Source organism: Salvia miltiorrhiza, chromosome 4, assembly GCF_028751815.1.
Source record: "Salvia miltiorrhiza cultivar Shanhuang (shh) chromosome 4, IMPLAD_Smil_shh, whole genome shotgun sequence".
Taxonomy (NCBI): domain Eukaryota; kingdom Viridiplantae; phylum Streptophyta; class Magnoliopsida; order Lamiales; family Lamiaceae; genus Salvia; species Salvia miltiorrhiza.
In genome coordinates, this window is record NC_080390.1 from 17,544,754 (window position 1) to 17,569,239 (window position 24,486).

Below are 24,486 nucleotides of genomic sequence, written 5' to 3' on the forward strand. Positions count from 1 at the left end.
ATGTTGTGAGATAGTGTCTTAACACTATTGAGAGTACTGAGATGTCAGAGAGATTGACTGTCCTATTAAGAAAATAGGAATAATGAGTTGGAAATAGAGTCGAGAAAGAAAGAGTGAAAAACCTTGATAAAAAAAAAAAAAAAGCCGGTCGGAGAGACGTCTAGTTTGTCTGTGTTTGTCGACTGCTTTGACGTGATATTATGTGAAATTACGTGACTGATTGATTATGTGAAGTTTTGTTACGTATGTCATTGTGAGCAAGTTATTATGATTTTTATTTGATGATTTTAGCACTTGGAATTTTAATTAAGTTTTCAAAGCAAGTGCAGTTTATTTTTACCGAGAAATCAAAGAATGCCGGTTTATGAAAATGTCACAGCCCGCCTTAACTAAGGATAGTTAAGCCGAGTGATCTACGACTAGGGATGGGGTTAAAGAATAAGGGAAAGAAAGGGGCATCATTTGAAACCGTAAATCTTACTTAACTTAAGAAAAATCATCGTATTTACTCATTAATACTCTTTTGAACAGTCTATGAAAGACAACATAAAACTTAATTAATATCATTAATCGAGTTATACATCATATGAAACCATTCTCTTAAGACTCAAAGTATGGCATAACATACTATAACATTAACAACATCTTGCAGCGGAAAGTAGCTAGACATATGTATGAAGACATATTCTAGACAGGTTAACTATTTATTAACAACCCTGGAGACTCCGCTCATTGCAGCACCATCATCACATCAGCTCAACCTGCACATTTAGAAAACATATGCAGGGCTGAGTACAAAAGCACTCAGTGGGCACGTATGCCTAGGTATAAAAATACATGCTTCAAAACTGTAAATTGTTATGCCATCATAAACAGTACAGCAAGGGAGTTTTTCGCTAAAAAGGCCCAAGCTTACTAAATTCATTTGTGATTCTTAAAGTTCGTCTGCAGACTAAGTTCTCTTGTAATCTATCACATATGGAACTTTGTGCCGGAGAGGTGGCCACCTCTCACGGTCACTTGACCGGCCAACCCGCTAGATGACTCACGGTCACTGGTGTACACTAGCCCTGGCAGGATAGCTATCAACTGCTCAGGACCCGAATTCGATTGCATCATTGGCAAAGCCAAAGCAGATAGATATCATACTAAAATTGAAACATTTTATGGCAAGACAATACTTGAAATAACTTTAACTCAAAGATTTTGTCATGAAATAACTTGCTTGAATGTAACATTTAAACTCATTTGATATATATGAAACTGAAATTAACAGTTAGATCATCTCATGCATTCATTCGTATAAGAGGCCTACGATACGTAGGGGATCTCTATATACGTATAGTAAAAGTAATGCCCACCTGATACGCTTAATGAAATAGAAGTCTTTGCTTGTTCACTCTACACTGCCACTCAAACCTTCATTATAATGAGGTTCCCAAGTAAGATTGGATAATAAGTAAGTAAATAGAAAGTAAATCTTGAAGGAAACTTCTATCACTTGAAAGTTGCATCCTCTAATCTGAGTATTCTACTTATATGGACTTAACTAAAAGCAAATAGTAACATCACATCTCTTGGGATATCTCAACTTGAGAAAAGCTTAAGAGTAAACTAATCCATTCTATATAGATTAGCTTATAATTAATAACTAAACATCAATCACTTAGCATAGTTCTATTAATAACTTGCTCAAGTAGGAAATCTCAAATATGTAATCATATATGAATATCAACTTTGAAATATCATATAAAATCATCCTCTTTAGAGAAAAATACAAACTTTACATTTTTAGAAATCTCTCAGTCTATTTTTATTATAAAATTACAAAAATACAATACATCAAGTGTATGAGAAGTTATATCACAAAAGGCAGAATCTACCACTGAACTTCGCTGCTTCGTGCAGTACATTTCAGAAAATAATTTAGCATATCTAATGGTCTCGGATTTAGCTGAAATTTTGCAGAGAACGACTACACATGATGAAGTTATTACAGTAAAAATTTCAAGTTATTTGGACTACGAAAACATCATCAAAAGTACCCCGAAACATACTGTTCTGTCCAACCCGAAATCTGACAGCAATGCTCATTGACATATCACTCATATTTTCCTCAAATAACAGCTATAGGAACACATTAGCATGCTTTAGCTTAACTTAATTCTAAACAATTACTAACTTGAAACATGTAATAATCAACATGATACAAGAGGTAAAATCGTTTTCTTCCACAACAGCCTATTTCTCGAAATAGCAAGAAGAAGAGATAGGAGAATTTCTTCTATTCTACTATCAATAAGACTTAATCCAAGATTTCTCACCTTAATATACGTTTCTGGATGAATATAGGTGTGATTTTTTGAGTGATTCTTGGAGCTTGGATCGACAAACATGGAGGTTGAGGAAAAGAAGAGGGATACGGCACCTTGGTAGAAGAAGGGAGAAAAGGAAGGTTGTCTTTCCTTATAAGCTAATTCATAAAGTCCACTATACTTATCCAATAAAATACACCTATTATTAAAATCTATAAAATTGCTATTATAGAAATAGCACTATATGACCTTCAATCAAGCACTTTAGGAACAAACTCTTCTTATAACTATCGAGCCACTCATCACATACAAAATAAAATATGAGTATGTGTGGGTTTGAAAATTCTACACCTTAACTAACTCACAAAATAATTTTAACATTTCCTTTCATAACTTAATAATATAAAACCTCACTTGAATAATTTGAAAAATAATCTCAATAATTAAGAAATAATAATAAATCTAATATTTATGCTTTAATAATAAATCATCACTTATTAAAATAAGAAAGCTCATAGATAAATAATTAAATAACATCTGTCACTTCAATTAGTCGAGCAATAAGTCGACTAATAATATTTCTTATTTATCACCATTCTCATCTCTGAAAACAATAGAATAATCCCTTTAACTAGGAATTATAAACTTGCTTCAAAGAATAAAATTAATAAAGGATACAAATTAAAAGCTCAGGATTTTATAATAATATCTCATCTCATCTCTAGTATCCCTATCTGCATCTATAGTCTATATAAATACCATGCCTATTAGTATTTCTACAAATTTATAGTAAAGATCTGATTCAACATAATTCAGTAAACAACAAAGAAATTCCACAGGAGAATACTAATTGCACAGCCGTGGTACATGTACATGGACTTCCCCATTATTCAAAAACCAAGAAAAGATTCTCTCTCCCACAAACCCAAAAATAAAAACTTTCATTATTGGACTCGTATCGAAAAACTAAGAATATTTCTCGACGACGTGCATGTAAGATTTTGAAAGTCGACAAAAAGATGAAATAGCAGTATTTTACTATTCATCGTCAAAAAGTCAAAAATTTCAAAAACGTCTTAACGGACTCAGATTTCACTTCCGAGTTCATCTTTCTCATTCAAATAATTATCTCGAATTATTCAAATACTCAAACTCTAATACGGATATAAAATCCCACATCATTCTCACATCATCAAAAGAACATCTCAATATATAAAAAAATAACAATAAAACTTCATATAACTTCTCATCTCTTTACAAAGTAATCAAACAAGGGATCTATACCCTAATCACTCAAACTCAAGCAATTAAACACGTCATCAAAAGCCCGGGTATTACATACCCTCCCCCTTAAAATAAATTTCGTCCCGAAATTTGTACCTCTTGTAAATGTTTCGGGTACTTCTCTCACATCTTATCCTCAAGCTCTATTTCCACTTCTTTCTAAGTATCATATCTCCATTGGACCTTATCCAATGCAATCGACTTATTACTCGATTGCCGAATTTTATGATTTAGCATCATCTGAGGTCTCTCTTCATAACTCAAGTCTGGTTCTAAGATCATTTCTTCTTAGTAAACCACATGGTTTGGGTCGAAAATATGTATCCTCTCAATTGTGACACGTGGAACACATTATGCACATTTCCAAAGCTAGGTGGCAAAGCCAACCTGTACGCTATTGGACATATCTTTTGCAATATCTCATAAGGACTTATAACTCTGGGTCTAAGTTGTCCTTTAACTCCAAATCTATTCATCCCCTTTGAGGGTAAAACCTTCAAGAAAACTTTGTCTCCTATCTCGAAACTCTGTCTCACATCTTATAGGCAAACTCAATTAGTGGCAACACATTCTCCCGATGTATTCCTCTATCAATGATAGTAGTTCTTATCATATCTTCTATCGTCTGCTATGCTAAAATTCATCCTTGTACCCAACTCTTTCTGTAACTCATCCAAAAACGTGATGTAATTTTTTTTTTTTTTTTTTGAGGTGATCTACACCGGTACTCAATGCAATCTTATAATCTCACGAACATACAATTGTGCTAACTTATCTGGTCCATACGCGATTAGGATCAGTATGAAATGTGCAGATTTTGTTAGTCGATCTACAATCACCCAAATTGTTGTATTTCCTCTTTGACTTTTCGGTAAAGCTATCATAAAATCTATCGCTATGTGATCCCATTTCCACTCGGGAATCTCCAACGGTTTTAACTTCCCATAGGGTCGTTGGTGTAATGCTTTCACTTGCTGACAAGCTAAGCATCGCTCTACAAACGAAGCTATGTCTCGTTTCATTCTATCCCACAAAAATCTATTTTTCACAACCTGATACATCTTTGTGCCTCCTGGGTGGGCGGTGTAAGGCGTGTCATGAGTCTCACTCATGATCGTATTCTTAAGTTCATCATCGCGGGGAATGCATATTCTCCCCTCAAATAAGATAGCATTGTCTGATGCTTTTTGGTAACTCTTGAGATCTCATGCTCTTATCCTTTCTCGTAACTTGTTCATTGTCTCATCTTTCCTTGTGCTTCAATCACCATTTTCCTCAAACTAGGCATCGTCGCGACAATACTCGCTATCGTCCCTGGTGGTTTTATCATCTCTATCCTCATCTTGTCAAAGTCCTTTATAAGCTCATCATCTCTCGTGAGAAGACATCCTAACTTTGACGAGACCTTTCGGCTCAATGCGTCGGCTACTACATTGGCCTTGCCAGGGTGATAGTTAATGTCGCAGTTAACATCCTTTACTAATTCGAGCCATCTCCTTTGCCTCATGTTAATATCCTTATGCTCGAAAAAGTATTTCAAAGTTTTGTGGTCCGTGAAAATCTCACATCTAACTCCGTAGAGATGATGTCTCCAAATTTTCAGGGCATGCACAACGTCTACAAGCTCTAAATCATGCGTTGGATAATTTATCTTGTGGGGTCTAAGTTGTCGTGATGCATAGACTATAACTCTTCCTTCTTGCATCAAAACACATCCTAGCCCATTCTTTGACACATCTGTGTAGATGGTATACTCTTTATCCATTTCCGGGACTAGCAGCACTGGTGCTGTAGTCAATTTCCTTTAAGCTCTTAAAAACTCTCTTTATACTCCTATTTTCAATTGTACTTAGCTTCTTTTCTCGGTCTTGCTATCGTGGAAACTCCTTTAATAAACCTCTGATAGTATCTTGCTAAACCTAAAAAGTTGCGAATCTCGTTAGGCGTAGTTGGTGATCTCCACTCATGTACAACTTGTACCTTGACGGGGTCAACTTTAATTCTTTCGGATGATACAATATGTCCTAGAAAAGTTACTTCGTTCAACCAAAACTCGCACTTGGTGAATTTGGCAAAAAGCTTCTCAACTCTTAGCGTTTCCAACATCGTTCTCAAATGTTTTGGCGCTCCTGCTCATTCTTCGAATAGATGAGAATATCATCTATGAAAACTAGGATAAATTTATCCAGTTATTGATGGAACACTCGAGTCATGTGATCCATGAAAACTATTGGTGCCTTCGTCAAACCGAATGGCATAACTATGAACTCATAGTGCTCATACCTCATTTGAAAAGTTGTCTTAGGTGTATCCTCATGTCAAAATTTGAACTAGTGGTATTATGATCTCAAGTCAACTTTCAAGAAAAACTCGCTCCTCGTAATTGATCAAACAAGTCATCTATCCTCGGCAAAGGATATTTGTTCTTGAGTGTCAATTTATTCAGCTCTCGATAATCTATGCACATTCTCAACGTGTCATCCTTCTTTCTGACAAAAAAGACTGGTGCTCCCCACGGGGATACACTACGTCTAATAAAACCTAACTCGAGCAATTCTTGTAGCTGAATCTTCAGCTCTTGTAGCTCCTTAGGCGCCATTCTATAGGGTGCCTTCGACACTAGTGCTGATCCAGGTTCTAGGTCGATAGTGAACTCCAACTATCTTGTTGGTGGCAATCCTGGTAAGACCTCGGGAAATACATCTCTATATTCCCTTACCACTACTACATCCTCAAAGTTTTTACTTGATTCTCCTTCATCATTCAAGTAAACTAGGTAAGCTTGTGCTCCTTTCTTCTTTACCAATTTCGACGCCTGAAGTGCCGAAATGATTGGAATTCTCTTCTTTCTATCAATGTCGTGAAAACATGTCTGTTTCTTCCCAGGTGGTTGGAAAGTTATCTGTCTCTTCTTACAATCAATCGAGGCAAAGTTCTCTGCTAACCAGTCCATCCTTAGAATAATGTCTACATTCCACATAGGCATTAAGTGCAAGGTTGTTGTTTTCATCTTTAGTGATCCTAACTCAAGCTCTAAGTTAGAAATCATGTGAGAAACTGTAGTAGCTCTTCCTACAGGAGTGATTACTCTCAACTCGGGACTAGCTTGTTTTGGTTCGAGTTTGAAGGTAACATGTTTCAACCAATTAAAGAATGCGAGGCTCCTGTATTAAACAGGATTCTAACTGGTGCATCCAATAACTTGTCCATACTACCTTAAAGTCCTGCCTTAAACCAGTACTTAAAACTCATACATCTCTTCATCAGTATCGATCTTCTGATGAGCGAACGTGATAGCTCACAGAATTCTCAATTATACTCTACAACCGATTTCTTTCCTTGCATCAAACTTCGATAATCAGCCTCTCGCTGCTTACTGTACTCCTCGGTACATACTTCTAAAGAGTAGTCTTCAATTGTTCTCAAGTATAGTTTACCAGTTGCTCAGGTGTTAAAGTCCTCTGACGTGCCTCTCACTAGTCTTATACATTAAAAGAATTTACTAGGATAACTCAAAATTTGTAAGGGTTTAACCCTAGAACGACATCAAAACAAATTGTTCAAGAGACTCAAATGAATGACCAGAGGGTAGAATGAAGTAACTACCAGGTCGAACAAAATGACCTAGAGTAAGAACCCATCTGGCTTTTCAACCGAAAGTTGAAACACATGGGTTTATAAACCCAAAACACGTCTACTGAGATTTGGATCATGCGGACTGGCCAGGTCCAACATAATCACTCCCCAGTCACACGGGATATACTATCCCGAACTTGGAAATTCTGTGTCTTCTAAACCCTCAACATACTATACATAACAAAACTTAAGTTCACACCAGCAAGCTAAAAGCTTAAACTCAGGGTCCTATGTTCTAGACTCTTGTTTCGAAAGTTCAATATTTTTCGACTCTCCTCTCATGTTGCGGTGGTGGTGGCGGAGTATTATCCCGCCTATCCTTCACATCACACTCTTGATGACATCTTTGAGGCATTTTTGAAATCACAAAAGGAAAACTCAACTCGACCAACGCTCTAAGCATCCTCAAAACTCAAGTTCAATTTACTAACTCAACTTTAAGGAAACCCTCACGGTCACCTTAACATTCATCTGTAAGGCAATAAGCACTCACGAAATGCTAACAAAAAGACCACTCTGGTCAACCTAATATATCCATCAGTAGAATGCCTCTTTTTAGAGGGCTTACATAAAGGGGTTATTTAAACCCTACAAAAACCATAGTATCTATCGTAATGTCCCTTCTAAATCGACACCATTAATAGTACTATGTCTCGGTCTGGACCTCCTACGGTAATTGCTACCAGTTAACTCATCTAGTTGCTACTTTAGCACACTAGGAACATCCTTCTATTTAACATCAGTAGGGTACTAAATTCGCATGCTTATCTATCATCATGTCAAAATCTCAAGTACCAGTATCTCCTAAGTAAGTTATATACATCGCAATGTAATTGCAACTAATCAAAAACGAGGGTGTACCGCGCATACTCTCAAGATCATCCTTAGCTCTAGCCTACATCGACTTCTCTTCTCATCCTCATCAACTCTAGCCCTCCTCGGCTACTTCTCATCCTCATTATCGTTTATCATTTTATCATCTTTGGTAACTGATACTCAAGGATCGACTCGATATCTACTACACTCTTCTAGAGTCCCTGGTAGAAAACAAGCATCCGGTCAGTAGATCCGCATAGAAAATCTGGGTATCTGTAACAAATCCCATCTCCTGTGGGTCCAATGCTCAAGACGACATGTCCCATCATATTGAGTGGCTTTCTTCCTTGCTCAATCCTACCACTCGATTGGTAGCACGGGGACTAGGTGCACGATGCCATCCAGTCTAGTAACAACCATAAGGCTTTCATCCTTTCATAGTCTATGAACATGTGTTTGAAAATCTGCTATGGTATCTCTGTACCACATACTGTACGCCTCGTCCTCGTATCTGATCTTTCCTGAGTTCGATCTCACAACAGTCCACTTTCGTGCAGTGCCAACAGTCCTGGCCAACCTATAAGGATAACTTAAAGGTGACTCTAGGAACTAACTCTACTTGGCTCCAGCAACAGAAATAAACAAAACATAACTTAGCAAAACTCCTACTAAGTAGTACTGTTATCTTAAAACTCAAGCTCAAAACATATAAATTCTCATCTCGTCCCATCTTTACTCAGTAGGGAATCTCTCTAAACAATGATATTAGATCCCTTAATCTAAATCATCATGATTCAGTAAGACAACTCAACAATTCTCTCTCAAAGCCATCTCCAAAGACTATGGCTCATGATACCTCCTTAAGTACCATTAAGGTTGCGTGAGCAAAACTCGCGTCATAAAACATCTCAAACATATCGTACAATATCTCATTGCAGCATGTTAATAACTCATCATTAATCATGCTATTATACTCAAGCTCATAACTCAAACTCATAACTCATACAAACAAGTACTTAAAGCAATTGCTAATTCTCTCAAGCTTTAGCTCTAGGTTCTCATTTCATCCTTCTACTGAGTAGAAAATCTCTCTTAACAATGACATTAGATTCCTTCATCTAAATCATTGTGACTTATCACAACTGCTCAAACAATTCTCATCACAAAACATCTCAAATACATCACATCATAACTCATAATTATGCATCCTCAATCATATAACATCATATGATATAAACGCTCTCATGATTCATCATGTAACGTCAACATATGCTTTTACAACATAATAACTCATTATTAATCATGTTGTAATCCTCAAACTCAAACTATGCATCTTCAAAGTATAACATCATAACTCATCATATAACCTCAACATCATGCTCTTCAAAATTTAACGTCAAATAAACTTTGAAATTTTACATACCTCGTTGAGCCTGGTGTGATGGTGCGCTGAGCTCACGGTTGTTAATAACTATTAGTCTAGTGACTCATTCTAGACTAAACTCAAGACTTCTAATTCAGAGCTAACCTGGCTTTGATACCACTCTGTCACAGCCCGCCTTAACTAAGGATAGTTAAGCCGAGTGATCTACGACTAGGGATGGGGTTAAAGAATAAGGGAAAGAAAGGGGCATCATTTGAAACCGTAAATCTTACTTAACTTAAGAAAAATCATCGTATTTACTCATTAATACTCTTTTGAACAGTCTATGAAAGACAACATAAAACTTAATTAATATCATTAATCGAGTTATACATCATATGAAACCATTCTCTTAAGACTCAAAGTATGGCATAACATACTATAACATTAACAACATCTTGCAGCGGAAAGTAGCTAGACATATGTATGAAGACATATTCTAGACAGGTTAACTATTTATTAACAACCCTAGAGACTCCGCTCATTGCAGCACCATCATCACATCAGCTCAACCTGCACATTTAGAAAACATATGCAGGGCTGAGTACAAAAGCACTCAGTGGGCACGTATGCCTAGGTATAAAAATACATGCTTTAAAACTGTAAATTGTCATGCCATCATAAACAGTACAGCAAGGGAGTTTTTCGCTAAAAAGGCCCAAGCTTACTAAATTCATTTGTGATTCTTAAAGTTCGTCTGCAGACTAAGTTCTCTTGTAATCTATCATATCTGGAACTTTGTGCCGGAGAGGTGGCCACCTCTCACGGTCACTTGACCGGCCAACCCGCTAGATGACTCACGGTCACTGGTGTACACTAGCCCTGGCAGGATAGCTATCAACTGCTCAGGACCCGAATTCGATTGCATCATTGGCAAAGCCAAAGCAGATAGATATCATACTAAAATTGAAACATTTTATGGCAAGACAATACTTGAAATAACTTTAACTCAAAGATTTTGTCATGAAATAACTTGCTTGAATGTAACATTTAAACTCATTTGATATATATGAAACTGAAATTAACAGTTAGATCATCTCATGCATTCATTCGTATAAGAGGCCTACGATACGTAGGGGATCTCTATATACGTATAGTAAAAGTAATGCCCACCTGATACGCTTAATGAAATAGAAGTCTTTGCTTGTTCACTCTACACTGCCACTCAAACCTTCATTATAATGAGGTTCCCAAGTAAGATTGGATAATAAGTAAGTAAATAGAAAGTAAATCTTGAAGGAAACTTCTATCACTTGAAAGTTGCATCCTCTAATCTGAGTATTCTACTTATATGGACTTAACTAAAAGCAAATAGTAACATCACATCTCTTGGGATATCTCAACTTGAGAAAAGCTTAAGAGTAAACTAATCCATTCTATATAGATTAGCTTACAATTAATAACTAAACATCAATCACTTAGCATAGTTCTATTAATAACTTGCTCAAGTAGGAAATCTCAAATATGTAATCATATATGAATATCAACTTTGAAATATCATATAAAATCATCCTCTTTAGAGAAAAATACAAACTTTACATTTTTAGAAATCTCTCAGTCTATTTTTATTATAAAATTACAAAAATACAATACATCAAGTGTATGAGAAGTTATATCACAAAAGGCAGAATCTACCACTGAACTTCGCTGCTTCGTGCAGTACATTTCAGAAAATAATTTAGCATATCTAATGGTCTCGGATTTAGCTGAAATTTTGCAGAGAACGACTACACATGATGAAGTTATTACAGTAAAAATTTCAAGTTATTTGGACTACGAAAACATCATCAAAAGTACCCCGAAACATACTGTTCTGTCCAACCCGATATCTGACAGCAATGCTCATTGACATATCACTCATATTTTCCTCAAATAACAGCTATAGGAACACATTAGCATGCTTTAGCTTAACTTAATTCTAAACAATTACTAACTTGAAACATGTAATAATCAACATGATACAAGAGGTAAAATCGTTTTCTTCCACAACAGCCTATTTCTCGAAATAGCAAGAAGAAGAGATAGGAGAATTTCTTCTATTCTACTATCAATAAGACTTAATCCAAGATTTCCCACCTTAATATACGTTTCTGGATGAATATAGGTGTGATTTTTGGAGTGATTCTTGGAGCTTGGATCGACAAACATGGAGGTTGAGGAAAAGAAGAGGGATACGGCACCTTGGTAGAAGAAGGGAGAAAAGGAAGGTTGTCTTTCCTTATAAGCTAATTCATAAAGTCCACTATACTTATCCAATAAAATACACCTATTATTAAAATCTATAAAATTGCTATTATAGAAATAGCACTATATGACCTTCAATCAAGCACTTTAGGAACAAACTCTTCTTATAACTATCGAGCCACTCATCACATACAAAATAAAATATGAGTATGTGTGGGTTTGAAAATTCTACACCTTAACTAACTCACAAAATAATTTTAACATTTCCTTTCATAACTTAATAATATAAAACCTCACTTGAATAATTTGAAAAATAATCTCAATAATTAAGAAATAATAATAAATCTAATATTTATGCTTTAATAATAAATCATCACTTATTAAAATAAGAAAGCTCATAGATAAATAATTAAATAACATCTGTCACTTCAATTAGTCGAGCAATAAGTCGACTAATAATATTTCTTATTTATCACCATTCTCATCTCTGAAAACAATAGAATAATCCCTTTAACTAGGAATTATAAACTTGCTTCAAAGAATAAAATTAATAAAGGATACAAATTAAAAGCTCAGGATTTTATAATAATATCTCATCTCATCTCTAGTATCCCTATCTGCATCTATAGTCTATATAAATACCATGCCTATTAGTATTTCTACAAATTTATAGTAAAGATCTGATTCAACATAATTCAGTAAACAACAAAGAAATTCCACAGGAGAATACTAATTGCACAGCCGTGGTACATGTACATGGACTTCCCCATTATTCAAAAACCAAGAAAAGATTCTCTCTCCCACAAACCCAAAAATAAAAACTTTCATTATTGGACTCGTATCGAAAAACTAAGAATATTTCTCGACGACGTGCATGTAAGATTTTGAAAGTCGACAAAAAGATGAAATAGCAGTATTTTACTATTCATCGTCAAAAAGTCAAAAATTTCAAAAACGTCTTAACGGACTCAGATTTCACTTCCGAGTTCATCTTTCTCATTCAAATAATTATCTCGAATTATTCAAATACTCAAACTCTAATACGGATATAAAATCCCACATCATTCTCACATCATCAAAAGAACATCTCAATATATAAAAAAATAACAATAAAACTTCATATAACTTCTCATCTCTTTACAAAGTAATCAAACAAGGGATCTATACCCTAATCACTCAAACTCAAGCAATTAAACACGTCATCAAAAGCCCGGGTATTACAGAAAATTTTTCCAAACAAAATATTTTAAAATTATTTTTCCTATGAGAGGAATATTATAATTGAGTGAGTGCACTAATATTAGTGCTATAATTATTTTATGTGGTCACATGAATAATTATGTATTGGTATTTTATTAATTAGTACATTTCCATAGTTTTTGTGATTTATTTTTAATCACCCTTCTCACACTATTACTTTAATTTCCCTACCATGTGACTAAATACCACAATTTGCCAAGTGTAGAGATTATTGAGAGAGTGTAGAGATTAGAGAGAGAGTGTAGAGATTAGAGAGATCAAGGCATTAATTGCCAATATTTCCTTAAGATTACAAAATCCTCTTTAAAGATCACAAGATCATTTACAATCTTGCAAAATCCTCTCTCACTCCTCACTCATCATTTTCGACCAACACCTCTCTCCCTCTTTCTCTCACTTTCCTCCATTTTCCTCCACTGAAGAGACCTTCGAAGCTTCCAAAAAAAAAAAAAAAAAAAAAAAATTACAAAACACCTCAATCCACTCTAAAATCTTCCATAAACACATCCTAGCTACTTATATTCAAGAGAATCATTGAAGGAAGGCTTCCAAGCTAGAGTGAGAAAATATGAGTTTTGGTGAGAAACTTGGGTAAGTGATTCTTATTTTATAGATCTAGATTGTATGATGTTATATGTGAGTATATGATCATGATTGAGCAAGAAAATCACCCAACTTATTTCTATGAAATTTTCGAAAATTAGGGACTTGAAACCCTACGAAATTTGTTGTTTGTTTTCTTGAATTGGCTTGAGTTATATGATGATTGATGATTATTGAGTTAATATATATGAATATCTTGATGATTAGCCATGAGATATAGATTTTTCTATTAGGTTAGTTTACCTAAAATTGGGATGTTGAGATCCTATGAATCAATTGATGTATTGATGATGGATTTGAGTTTATGAGATGATCTAGATGATTAATGATGGATGAGATTGAAGTTTGAGGTTGAGAAATGAAAAATGAAAAGTGTTAGTTTGAGGAAGAAGATGACATACATATGTATCTATATGTGATCTTGTTTTATGATGTTGATTTGTGCTAATTGGTAACCTAGGATGTTAGATCTATGATTTGATCAATAGGTTATATATGATTAGTGATATTTTCAAAAGAGTTTAGTTTAATAAAAATTAGGACTTTTTGCCTATGTGTTATTAAAGTGATTTTGGCTTAAGATATATGTATTTGAGCATGATATTAGTGTATAATTATGTTTGAGTAAGTCTTTTGTTGGCTAAGAAAATTTTTGACTTAGTTTAGTTTATATGAGTTTTTGAGTTTTCATATTTTGAGAAGTCGATGATTGATAAAATGAGGTTTAATTGCTTTATGACCATTATGTGAAAGTTTGTCATGTTTTTTTTTTTTTTAGAGTTTTATAATGATACATGAAGTTTCATTAGAGTTTAGTACATGATAAAAAGGGAATCTATATGTGTATAATGATTTATATGATGAATGAGATCGTGTTGAATAATTGAGTAATTTTGTGCATGAAAATGAAAAGAGAATTTTAATGATGCGTTCATTGAAACGTTTTACTAGAGATTTGAGGTTATGATGTAAGAAGAGAGTCAAGATTTGAGTATGATGAGCATTATAATGTGCCTGAATGTTTGTGAGTGTTATATGTGTTTAAAATGAGCTTTGATGAGTTTCCTTGAAGGAATGATGAGTTGAGTATTTTAAGAGTTTGAGATGAGATTTTGGTGAATTTCGTAGGCCTACTGACCTACTGTGATCGACGGTTTTCAATGTCAAAAAAAAAAAAAAAACTTTGAAAATTTTATACCAAGTCTCTACATGAGTCTTGAGAACATCGGTAAAATTTCAAGTCATTTGGACTTCATTTACTATTTTTATAAAATACAAAACTGAAACTGCATATTACTACCGAGAGTTTCAGAGAGCAGGGGAAAGAGTCATTCATTTCAGTAGCTTCCTGTGTGATCTAGCTTTCCAAAATTTTTATGGTATTAACCTTATTGTGTTAGCTAGATATCCACAAAATGTGAGCCCAGTTGACAACATTTACTATTTTTCAAAAATCCAAGTTTTCAATTGCTCAAAACTGCCGAATATGGTAGACTGTAGTAAAACAGTCATATCTCCTACAATACTTCGAGTTTTTGACTCTACTTTTTTTTTATATGAAAATAGACTTGATGACCTTTCTTTTGGTATGAGTCTCGAGTCCAAGAGGTGTCGGAGTAAGAACATGTTAGATTTTGAAGTTGAGTCAGTGTAAAAAAAAAACAGAGCATGTTTTGATAATGTTTGATTGTGTTTTCTTATGTGCCTTATGTGATTGTGTTGTCTATGTGTTGAATGAGATTAGACGAGCCTTATATGAGAGATAAATCGAGACTTAGTACCATGATTTTCTTGAAACCTATCCTTGAACTTAAGGATTTGAGATGAGTGGAGAGTTAATATAGAGTTGAGTAAAGAGATAGAACATGAGATAGAGCATGAGTTAAGGCTTTATGAGTATGGATTTTAAAAGGATTAAAATGTTTTAAATCAATTCCTTTTTAATGGAGTTTAAAATGCTTATTTAAGTCATTTATAAATGAATAAAGAGAAATGCGTAAAGGAGTTCGTAAATGAATCGCGACATGAGATTTTCAATTTCCCTAGTAAACTAGGGAGATATTATGAAGGAACAAGCAATGAACGAGATTCTCACCACCGAGTCACTACAACAATTGGAGAAGGAAAAAGTTTACGCACAAACAAGATATGTACACCACCTCAAGATGGAGGTAAAGAAAAAGGAAATGGAAGGAAAGCACTAGAACTAAACTTAAGGTATAACCCAACCCCAAGGCTAGTAGGCTCAAGCTAAGAGAGTGAATGCTTTGACTAAAGTGCCAGAAGCTACAGCAAGAATAAAGTTGGAACGCCACCACAATGGAAACTTAGAAAACCACATTAAATAATCATTTGAAATGAGAAAATGAGTTTACATGGCAGAAGGAGTGCCATTAATCTTTAAGTGAAAGTTACCAAGATGATGAGAAAAGTTTGATATTAGAATTCCCTAGTCAAATCTGAGAAGGTGACTTAGGACGAAGGAAACAATTAAGGTAGTTCACCACTTTACTAAGATGAAGTGGGTAAAAGAATGTTGTTAGGTCCTGAACTGGTCCAACAGATGATTGAGAAAGTCGACCACATCAAGCAAAGAATCAAAGAAACTCAAGATAGACAAAAGTCTTACGCCGATAAACGCCGATTGGAATTAGAATTTAATGTTGGGGATCGAGTTTTCCTCAAAGTTTCTCCCTCAAAGGGAGTTATACGTTTCGGGAAATAGGGGCAAGTTACGACCCCGTTATATAGGACCTTTTGAGATCCTAGATAAGTTAGGCCTTTGTAGCCTATAAGTTGGCTCTGCCACCAAGCATTGTGGATGTATACAATACGTATAGCACCTCGCAATTAAGAAAGCATGTGATTAAGCAAGATAAAGTAGTCCTAGCCAGGACCTAAGTTGTGATGAGAAATCAGTCCAGATACTTGATCGCAAGATTCAAGTTTTACGAGGCAATAATATTGTTCTCGTCATGTAGTGGAACCATCACAGGATGGAAAAGGCCACAAAAGAGATGAATGAAACGAATGACTAGTATCACAAGATAGAATACCAGATATGCAATTCCGAGGACGGAATTTTTATAAGGAGGGAGGAATGTAATACCCCGTTTCCCTGAGTTAAATTTAGAATTTATTTTCGAAATTTAGAAGTAAGATGATTCACGCCGGATATAAAGAAAATGAATTTATTTTTAATTCCAACAAAAATAAATATGATTTACAAAAACATTTGTAAATTTAGTTATTAAATTTATATGCATTGCATATTTATTTAATTTAGCATTCAAAGCATTTTCACGAGCTATTTATTTAGCGAACCCTGAAGAATTATTACAGTTTTCATAGTATAACCCGGAAGACTTTAGTTTATTATATTTAATTTCTCCACCAAATTTCCCACATCTACCTACTCTTCCACCTCCTCCATGACAGCCATGCCACCTTCCTTTACACCTCCTTTCCACCTCCATGACAGCCCTTTACACTTAACATCCACTTTCAAATTCCACTTAACATCACTGCAGCCAAGTCATTCCTCCTCCTACGCCATATCCCCTTCTCCTACAAATCCGACAGCAAATTCATTCTCCCAATCTCCAAAATCTTTCAACATTCATTATATATTTATTTTCCACTCAAGAGAAGCTCAAAAGAAATCCAGACAACAACGGCTCAACTCAAAACTTCTAAAGGTTCATCCATGTACTCCCTTGCCTATTCTACTCAACCAGTTTCGTTTTAGCAATTCGTCAAATTTTCATGAGCATTAAACTGCATAAGATTTCATTGTGTATAAGCATGTTATATGAAAGAAAAAAAAAATGTGAACTTTACTTGATATATGCATACAGTATAAATTTCATGTACTGCATTTACAATGGAACAATAAAAAGAGAAATAGAGAAATGTTATGTATGCTGTATGAATCGAACTTGAGTCTTGAGCTTTGTCGGGTGTGGGCTGTATGGTTGTAAGTGTCGAGTCTGGCAGGGGAGTAATGGCGGTGGCAGATGCGGTCGGCGGCGGTGGTTCTCCTGCTGCTGTCGGCCGGAGTTTTGAGGGAGAACAGAGGCTGTTCCCGCCGGGTTCGGTGAACAGAGGGGAGAACGGCTGCGGCCAGAACTAGAGAAGAGAGATGAGGGGCGGAGACATCGCCGGTGGTTGTTGTCCGCCGGAGTAGAAACTGAAACTTGAGGGCGGTGGTCGTGGATTTGGGCTTCAGCGGAGGGAGGCAGGGCACGGCGGCGGTGCCGCTGCTGCCCGGCCACGGCTGGAGAGAGAGAAACCGAGGGAGGCGACGGCGGATCTGCTGCGAGGACGCCGGAGGCAGCGGCGCTCCGCGGCGGTTGCTCCTGCTGCGTGAAGGAGAGAGGGCTGGGCGGCGCAGCCGCTGGGTGCGTGTGTTTGTGTAGGTAGAGGGAAAACTAGGGAGAAGAAGATGGGGGAGAGGGATGGCGGCGGCGGCGGCCGGCGCTGCTGCCGTCCGCCGGAGAAGAGAAGAATGTGAGGGAGGGGGAAGGCTGCTGCACAGCAGCAGCTGCGTGTGTGCGTGTGTTTGTGTTGTGAGTGTGACCGAGAGAGAGAGAGTAGGGAAGAAAAGGGGGTGGGATGTTGGGCTTTAGGTTTGGGCTTGAGGGTGGATTTGAATTATGGGCCGAGTCAGTGGGCTTACGATTTTGGGCCGATTTTAATTGAGAATTTGGGCCGAGTGTTGGGCTTGGTTGTGGGCCGATTTTCTTTGTTTAATTTTCAGTTGGGCCTTTATTTTATTAAAACAGATGGGCCTTATTTAAATACCACTTGGGCCGATTTTTTTTAAGGAAAATGTTGGGCCTTAATTCAATTATTTAATAGATGGCCCTATTATTGTTTAATTAACTTGGGCTGCCCATTTTATAGTGGGCTGCGAAAATTTTTAAGAAAAATGGGGAGGTCCTTGATTTAATTATTTTAAATGGGCTGCCCATTATTTATTAATTGGACTTATAGCAAGGTTTGAATAAATTTTATTTAAAGAATAATTTGCATAATAATATTATTATTATTATTATGTGCATATACGATTAAGCATGAGATGATTTGTATAATAATACTATATCATTATTATGTGCATATTTTAAGTAATTACTTACCATATGCTAAGTATGCATTTGCATCATGCAATAAAAGTATTTATGATTTAATTGGTTTTATTTATAAATCCAATTATTTAAGAAAATTGAGTAAGAATATTGTTGGTGTTCTTAACTCAAGAGAAATATTTTCAAGTATTTAATTATTAAATTTTGAAAACCGGCTAAGTGAATCATAGAATGTTAAGCACTACACCATGACTTAAGATTAGATACAAGGAGACCTATTGAGAATAGATTTCTTGTAGGCTTCGAGCATCAGAAGGATTAGCACTGCTATTCCGATTCAGAGATAAGGTTAAACGACAGGCTTTGCCTATACAGGTGGGCATTACTTTTACTATACGTATATAGAGATCCCCTGCGTGTCGTAGGCCTCTTATACGAATATATGCATGAGATGATTTTAACTGTTAATTTCAGTTTATTATTATGCCCAAATGATAAATGACTCTTATGAAATGAAAATGAAATGTTCATGAAATGAAATGAAATGTTTATGAAATGATTGACTGCCAAAAATGTTTATGTTTTTATATGTATCCTATCTGTGTTGGTTCGCCAACTTTAAAGGAAATCCAATTGGGATCCTATGCTAGACAAAGGTCGCTAGCTAGGGTTAACGTGTACACTCATGGAGACCGCGAGTCGCTTGCGACCGGTCTTGGCGTCCGTGGTAAGGAGGCCTCCTTCCCGGCGCGTGACAGAAAGGAACAGATATGGATCATATGAAGGAAAATGATCGGCCGATCGACTTTATGAAAATGAAAGAAATATTTTAGTAAGCGCAGGTCATTTAAGAAAACCCCTGTGTGTTACTGTTATGGCAGTTCAATTTATATATGTATGCATGAATGTATTTTCGGCTATGCCCACTGAGTATTTTTATACTCAGCCCTGCATGTATTTCTAAATGTGCAGGTTGAGCAGTTGATGGAATGGAATGATGTTGAGCGGGTGTTCCTTTGACATTTCAAGAAATGTAACCTTGAGTATACATCTTCATATGTATATCTCACACGTTTCCGCTGCAAAACACTTTGATTAGGATAACTTTATGTTATGAAATTGTGACACGTGTTATTGGGTAAACCACCTTAATCAGTTCTCATTTATATGTATGTTTTATAAGTATCCAAATAATCATATATGATCCTAGCATTTTATCTATGAGTGACATTTCCATATACTTTAAATGTTAAGTAATTGTCCATTTCCATTTCTTATTGTTCACCCAAGTCATAACCCCTGTTAACCCGTCATTGGGATAGTGGGCTGTGACAGCAGCCCTGCCCATTGGCTGGGCAGCCGAAGGGCCGCCTGCTGCACCCCTCTTCCACGCCACGCCACACTCCACGCCAGACCAGAGCAGCCACGGCAGCAGCCCCCATTGGCTGGGCAGCCGAAGGGACTGCACACTCCATCTTCACGCCGCCTGCTGCACTCCTCCACTCCACCTCCACAGCAGCAGCAGCAGCAGCAGCAGCCCTCCATTGGGCGAGCAGCTGAAAAGCCTCCCCTATTCCACGCAAGGCAGGGCTACAGCCAAGCCCTCCCCCTTAGGCACTCAAGTGCAGTCGACCAAACTCCTTTTTAAACTCCCCTTCAACCCCTTTGTGCCACCCTTCTCCTTTCGACACTCTGAAAATCCAGTAGCAACAGCAAGAGCTCCATCTCCCTCTCGACGCCTTGCACCTCGACGATCAAAAACGCGAAGGAGAAACCATCATTTTTACCCGACCAAAGCACGCGACATCAAGGTGACTCTCAACCTCTCCTTTCAGCATGAATCACACGATCATAGAAAGCATGTTTTAGGCTCTAGATACACACGAACACAAGAAGCATGTTAAGTCACTTTTTCGGTAGAACCGACGACTTAAAACTTTGATGAACGACGAGAACTTTAGCTTTAAACGTAGACGAACGAGTTTAAACACAGCATGCTCACATAGGTAGAGATTAAGATCTGTATACGAGTGAGAATCGAGGCGAGATAAGGACGGAGAATTCTGGTTTTGGAAACTGGAGTCCCCGTCGCTCTTCCCAGAGCAGAGGAATCACGGGCAGCCAGAGCAGAGGAATCACGGGTGCCAGAGCAGAGAAATCACTGGCGCCAAAGCAGAGGAATCGCTGGCGCCAGAGCAGAGGAATCACTGGCAGCCAGAGCAGAGGAATCACGGGTGCCAGAGCAGAGGAATCGCTGGCGCCAGAGCAGAGGAATCACTGGCAGCCAGAGCAGAGGAATCACGGGTGCCAGAGCAGAGAAATCACGGGCGCCAGGGCGGAGAAAAATGCCAGACCAGATGAATGGTCTCGCCAGAGGGATAATTCCTCGTCAGAGGAATCACTACGCCACAGAGCTAATTTCAGTCAGAGCTGACTTAGAAAGCCAGAGCTGATTTCCAGAGCAGAGAGCGAGGAGACAGAGAAGATCACGAGAGAGAGAGAGAGATAAGAACTTAGGGTGTTTGAGTTTTATTCATTTTCCCTTTGCCTACACGAAGGGGGAATTATGTTTAAATGGCAGTTTAGAACACCCTAATAAGAACGAATCAATATAGTTAATTACTTGACTTCATAAGACGAAACCTAGTTGGTTTAAATTATTTTTAATAACAAGGACTAGTGATAAAGTTTCCCTAAGTATTATCTCAGTAATAAAAAGGAATATGAGTCATGCATATTCACTATACGTATTCTCATTTATTTGAGAATTTTCTTCGAGCTAAGGTTTGACCTTATGTTCTCGCATTAGGTTAAGCACAAGAGTAAGAGCTAGTAAAGGAGTTATTGAACTGAAGCAAAGCATTGCTATCAGGTGGGCATTACTTTCACTATACGTATATAGAGATCCCCTGTGTATCGTAGGCCTCTTATACGAATGAATGCATGAGATGATTTAACTGTTAATTTCAGTTTTATATATCTATCAAACAAGTTTAATGTTACCGTTTAAACAAGTTATTTCGTTACAAAAATCTTTGAATTAAAGTTATTTCAAGTATTGTCTTGCCATAAAATGTTTCAATTTCAGTATGATATCTATCTGCTTTGGCTTTGCCAATGATGCAATCGAATTCGGGTCTTGAGCAGTTGATAGCTTTCCTGCCAGCACTAGTGTACACCAATGACCGTGAGTCATCTAGCGGGTTGGCCGGTCAAGTGTTCGTGAGAGGTGGCCACCTCTCCGACACACAGTTCCAGATATGATAGAATACAAGAGAACTTAGTCTGATCAGACGAACTTTAAGAATCACAAATAAGTTTAGTAAGCTTGGGCCTATTTCACAAAAACTCCCTTGCTGTACTGTTATTGATGGCATGACAATTTACAGTTTTATGATGCATGTATTTTATATTTAGGCATACGTGCCCACTGAGTACTCTCGTACTCAGCCCTGCATATATTTCTAAATGTGCAGGTTGAGCAGTGGCTGATGGAGATGAAGTACTGAAGAGCGGAGCTTTTGTCATAGGTTAAATGAATGAACTCTTGGATACATGTCTTCATACATGTAATCAGATTATGTTATTCCGCTGCGTACTCTCAGGTTTTATGTTCTTTCAGTTAAGCCAGTTTTATCTGAACCTACAAGTCTGTTCGAGTCTTGTGACTAAACATCAGGTGTATTATAAATTTTTCCCTTCTTTAAACAAATTTTAGTTCAATCCTCTATTATTTGTTCACCCCCTTTCTATCGCCGTCGATAACTGTGTCCTTAGTTACGATTTCCTGGCTTAATTATCCTTAATTAAGTTCGGTCGTGACATAAACTCCCTTTCTATCGCCATCGATAATTGTGTCCCTTCGTCGTGGTTTCCCGGCTTAGTTATCCTTAATTAAGTCGAGTAGCGTCCGTGACAGCGCGGCATCTCCAGCCGCCACCTTCCACCACCACACCACGACACAAACACCATACAAATCCCCAAATTTGCAAAACCCAAATCCCCCACAATCACGACACAAACACCACCCAAATCCCCCACAATCCTCCTCCGCCTCCAACCTTCCAAAGTCGGAGTCGAGCCGGATGAAATCGAAGGAGTGGTGAGGGAAAATCTATGTTAAATGGGAAGAAATCCCCAGATCTGAAGCCACAATCCTTGCGTGGTGTGTGTGGGTCGGAGAAGGTTAGAGGTGGCGGTGGGGTAAAAAGGTGGCGGCGGCGGCGTTGTTGGAGACGATGGGTTTGAGGGAGGCGGACAGAGAGGCGACATGGCGGAGGAAGACGGAGTAAGTGAGGTGGGGGAGGTGGCGGCGTCGAGAAACCAGCAGCCACCGATCGCGGCTGCGGCGGCCTCACCCTCGACCACCTCCGCTGCTCGCTGTAGAAGACGCCAGAGGGCTGGAGGATTAATTAGGGCTTTTGATTTTGTCAATTTCTCTCTCTCTTATGCCACATGTAACAAAAAATTACATTGTTTTTAATTTTCATGCCATGCGTATTGCCACATCATTAAAAATGCCACGCGTACTGCCACGTCGTTGTCGGTCAACTTTAATTATAGCCGGAATCTCATCGTGTGCAATTTACGATAAAATCAAAAGATGATGTATTATGGGGCTATTTTTTAAGGTGATGTGCAAAATGCAAATTCGGGCAAACTTCGTGTATTTTCTGGCTATTAACCTTGGTATTTTATTAATGAGTAACATTTCCATGATTATTATGGTTATTATTCAATCACCCCTCTCACATTATTATTTTAATTTCTCAAACATGTGACTAAATACCACAAATTGCCAAGTGGATTAAATAGAGAGTGTAGAGATTAGATAGGGAACAATGCATTAATTGCATATATTTGCTAAGATTTGCAAATCACTCAAAGATTAGCCATATCAATTCATATCTTTCAAAAATCTCTCTCTCTCCTTCATCCTCACCAATCGGCCACCCCTCTCTCTCCCTCATCTCTCATTTTCCTCCATTGACATCCATTGTAGAGACCTTCGGAGCTTCCAAAAATTATACCAAACACATCAATTCACTCCAAAATCTTGCCTAAACACTTTCAATCTCATTGAATTCAAGAGGATCATTGAAGATTGATTCCAAAGCTAGAGAGAGAAAGTGTGAGTTTTGGTGTAAGTTTGGGTAAGTGATCTTTAAATTCATAGATTTAGCTTGTATGATGTTGTATGTGAGTATTTTTGAAAGGTTGAAGCAAGAAAATCACCCCTCCTTTATTCCTCAAATTTTCGAAAATGTGGGTGTTCTACCCTTCAAAAAATTTTCTTTTTCTTTCCTTGATTTGGGGTGAAAAAAATGAGATCTATGTGATGATTGGTGATGATTGATGTGTGTTTTGAAAGGCTATGCCTTGAAATGCAAAAATCGATGAAGTTTAGTTTACCCCAAAATTGGGAAGTTTGTGAGTTGATGTATTAAGTGATGAATTGATGATGTGAATGAGTCTATAAGATGTCTATGATGATAATTGATGGAGTAGATTGAGTATATGATGTTAATTGATGAATTTGAGGTGAGTTAGTTTAATAAAATTAGGGATATGTGTATCTATGCCCTAAATTGTAATTGATGGATTATATGTGAGTTTAAATGGTTAAAATTGATAGATCTATGATTAGATTAAGGTATCATGTGTGTTTATAAAATTTCAAAGAGTTTAGTTTACTGAAAAATAGGACTTTCTTGCCTATGTGTTTATTAAATGATTTGGTTTAGGATATATGTAATTGAGCATGATATTAGTGTATAATTATGTTTGATTAAGTCTTTTGTGGGCTAAGAAATTTTTTGACTTAGTTTAGTTTGTATGAGTTTTTGAGTTTTTATATTTTGAGAAGTCGATGATTGAT

The 24,486-nt window shown here is 36.9% G+C and overlaps 2 long non-coding RNA genes across 3 annotated transcripts; one reads left to right on the forward strand and one right to left on the reverse strand.

The window, feature by feature from the left end:
• Nucleotides 1-533: 533 nt before the first annotated feature.
• Nucleotides 534-11,831, reverse strand: LOC131019878 (uncharacterized). 2 transcript variants are annotated; one of them, XR_009100522.1, is made up of 4 exons: nucleotides 11,551-11,831; nucleotides 10,588-10,645; nucleotides 1,362-1,419; nucleotides 534-761 (listed from the first exon to the last, which is right to left on the reverse strand). It is a non-coding gene; the product is annotated as an uncharacterized LOC131019878 (long non-coding RNA). The 2 variants fall into 2 exon arrangements; XR_009100523.1 differs by lacking the exons at nucleotides 534-761; nucleotides 1,362-1,419 and adding an exon at nucleotides 9,760-9,987 and having other exon boundaries at nucleotides 11,551-11,823.
• Nucleotides 11,832-15,856: 4,025 nt separating this feature from the next.
• Nucleotides 15,857-19,876, forward strand: LOC131019879 (uncharacterized). The gene is made up of 2 exons (XR_009100524.1): nucleotides 15,857-17,219; nucleotides 19,581-19,876. It is a non-coding gene; the product is annotated as an uncharacterized LOC131019879 (long non-coding RNA).
• Nucleotides 19,877-24,486: the final 4,610 nt, after the last annotated feature.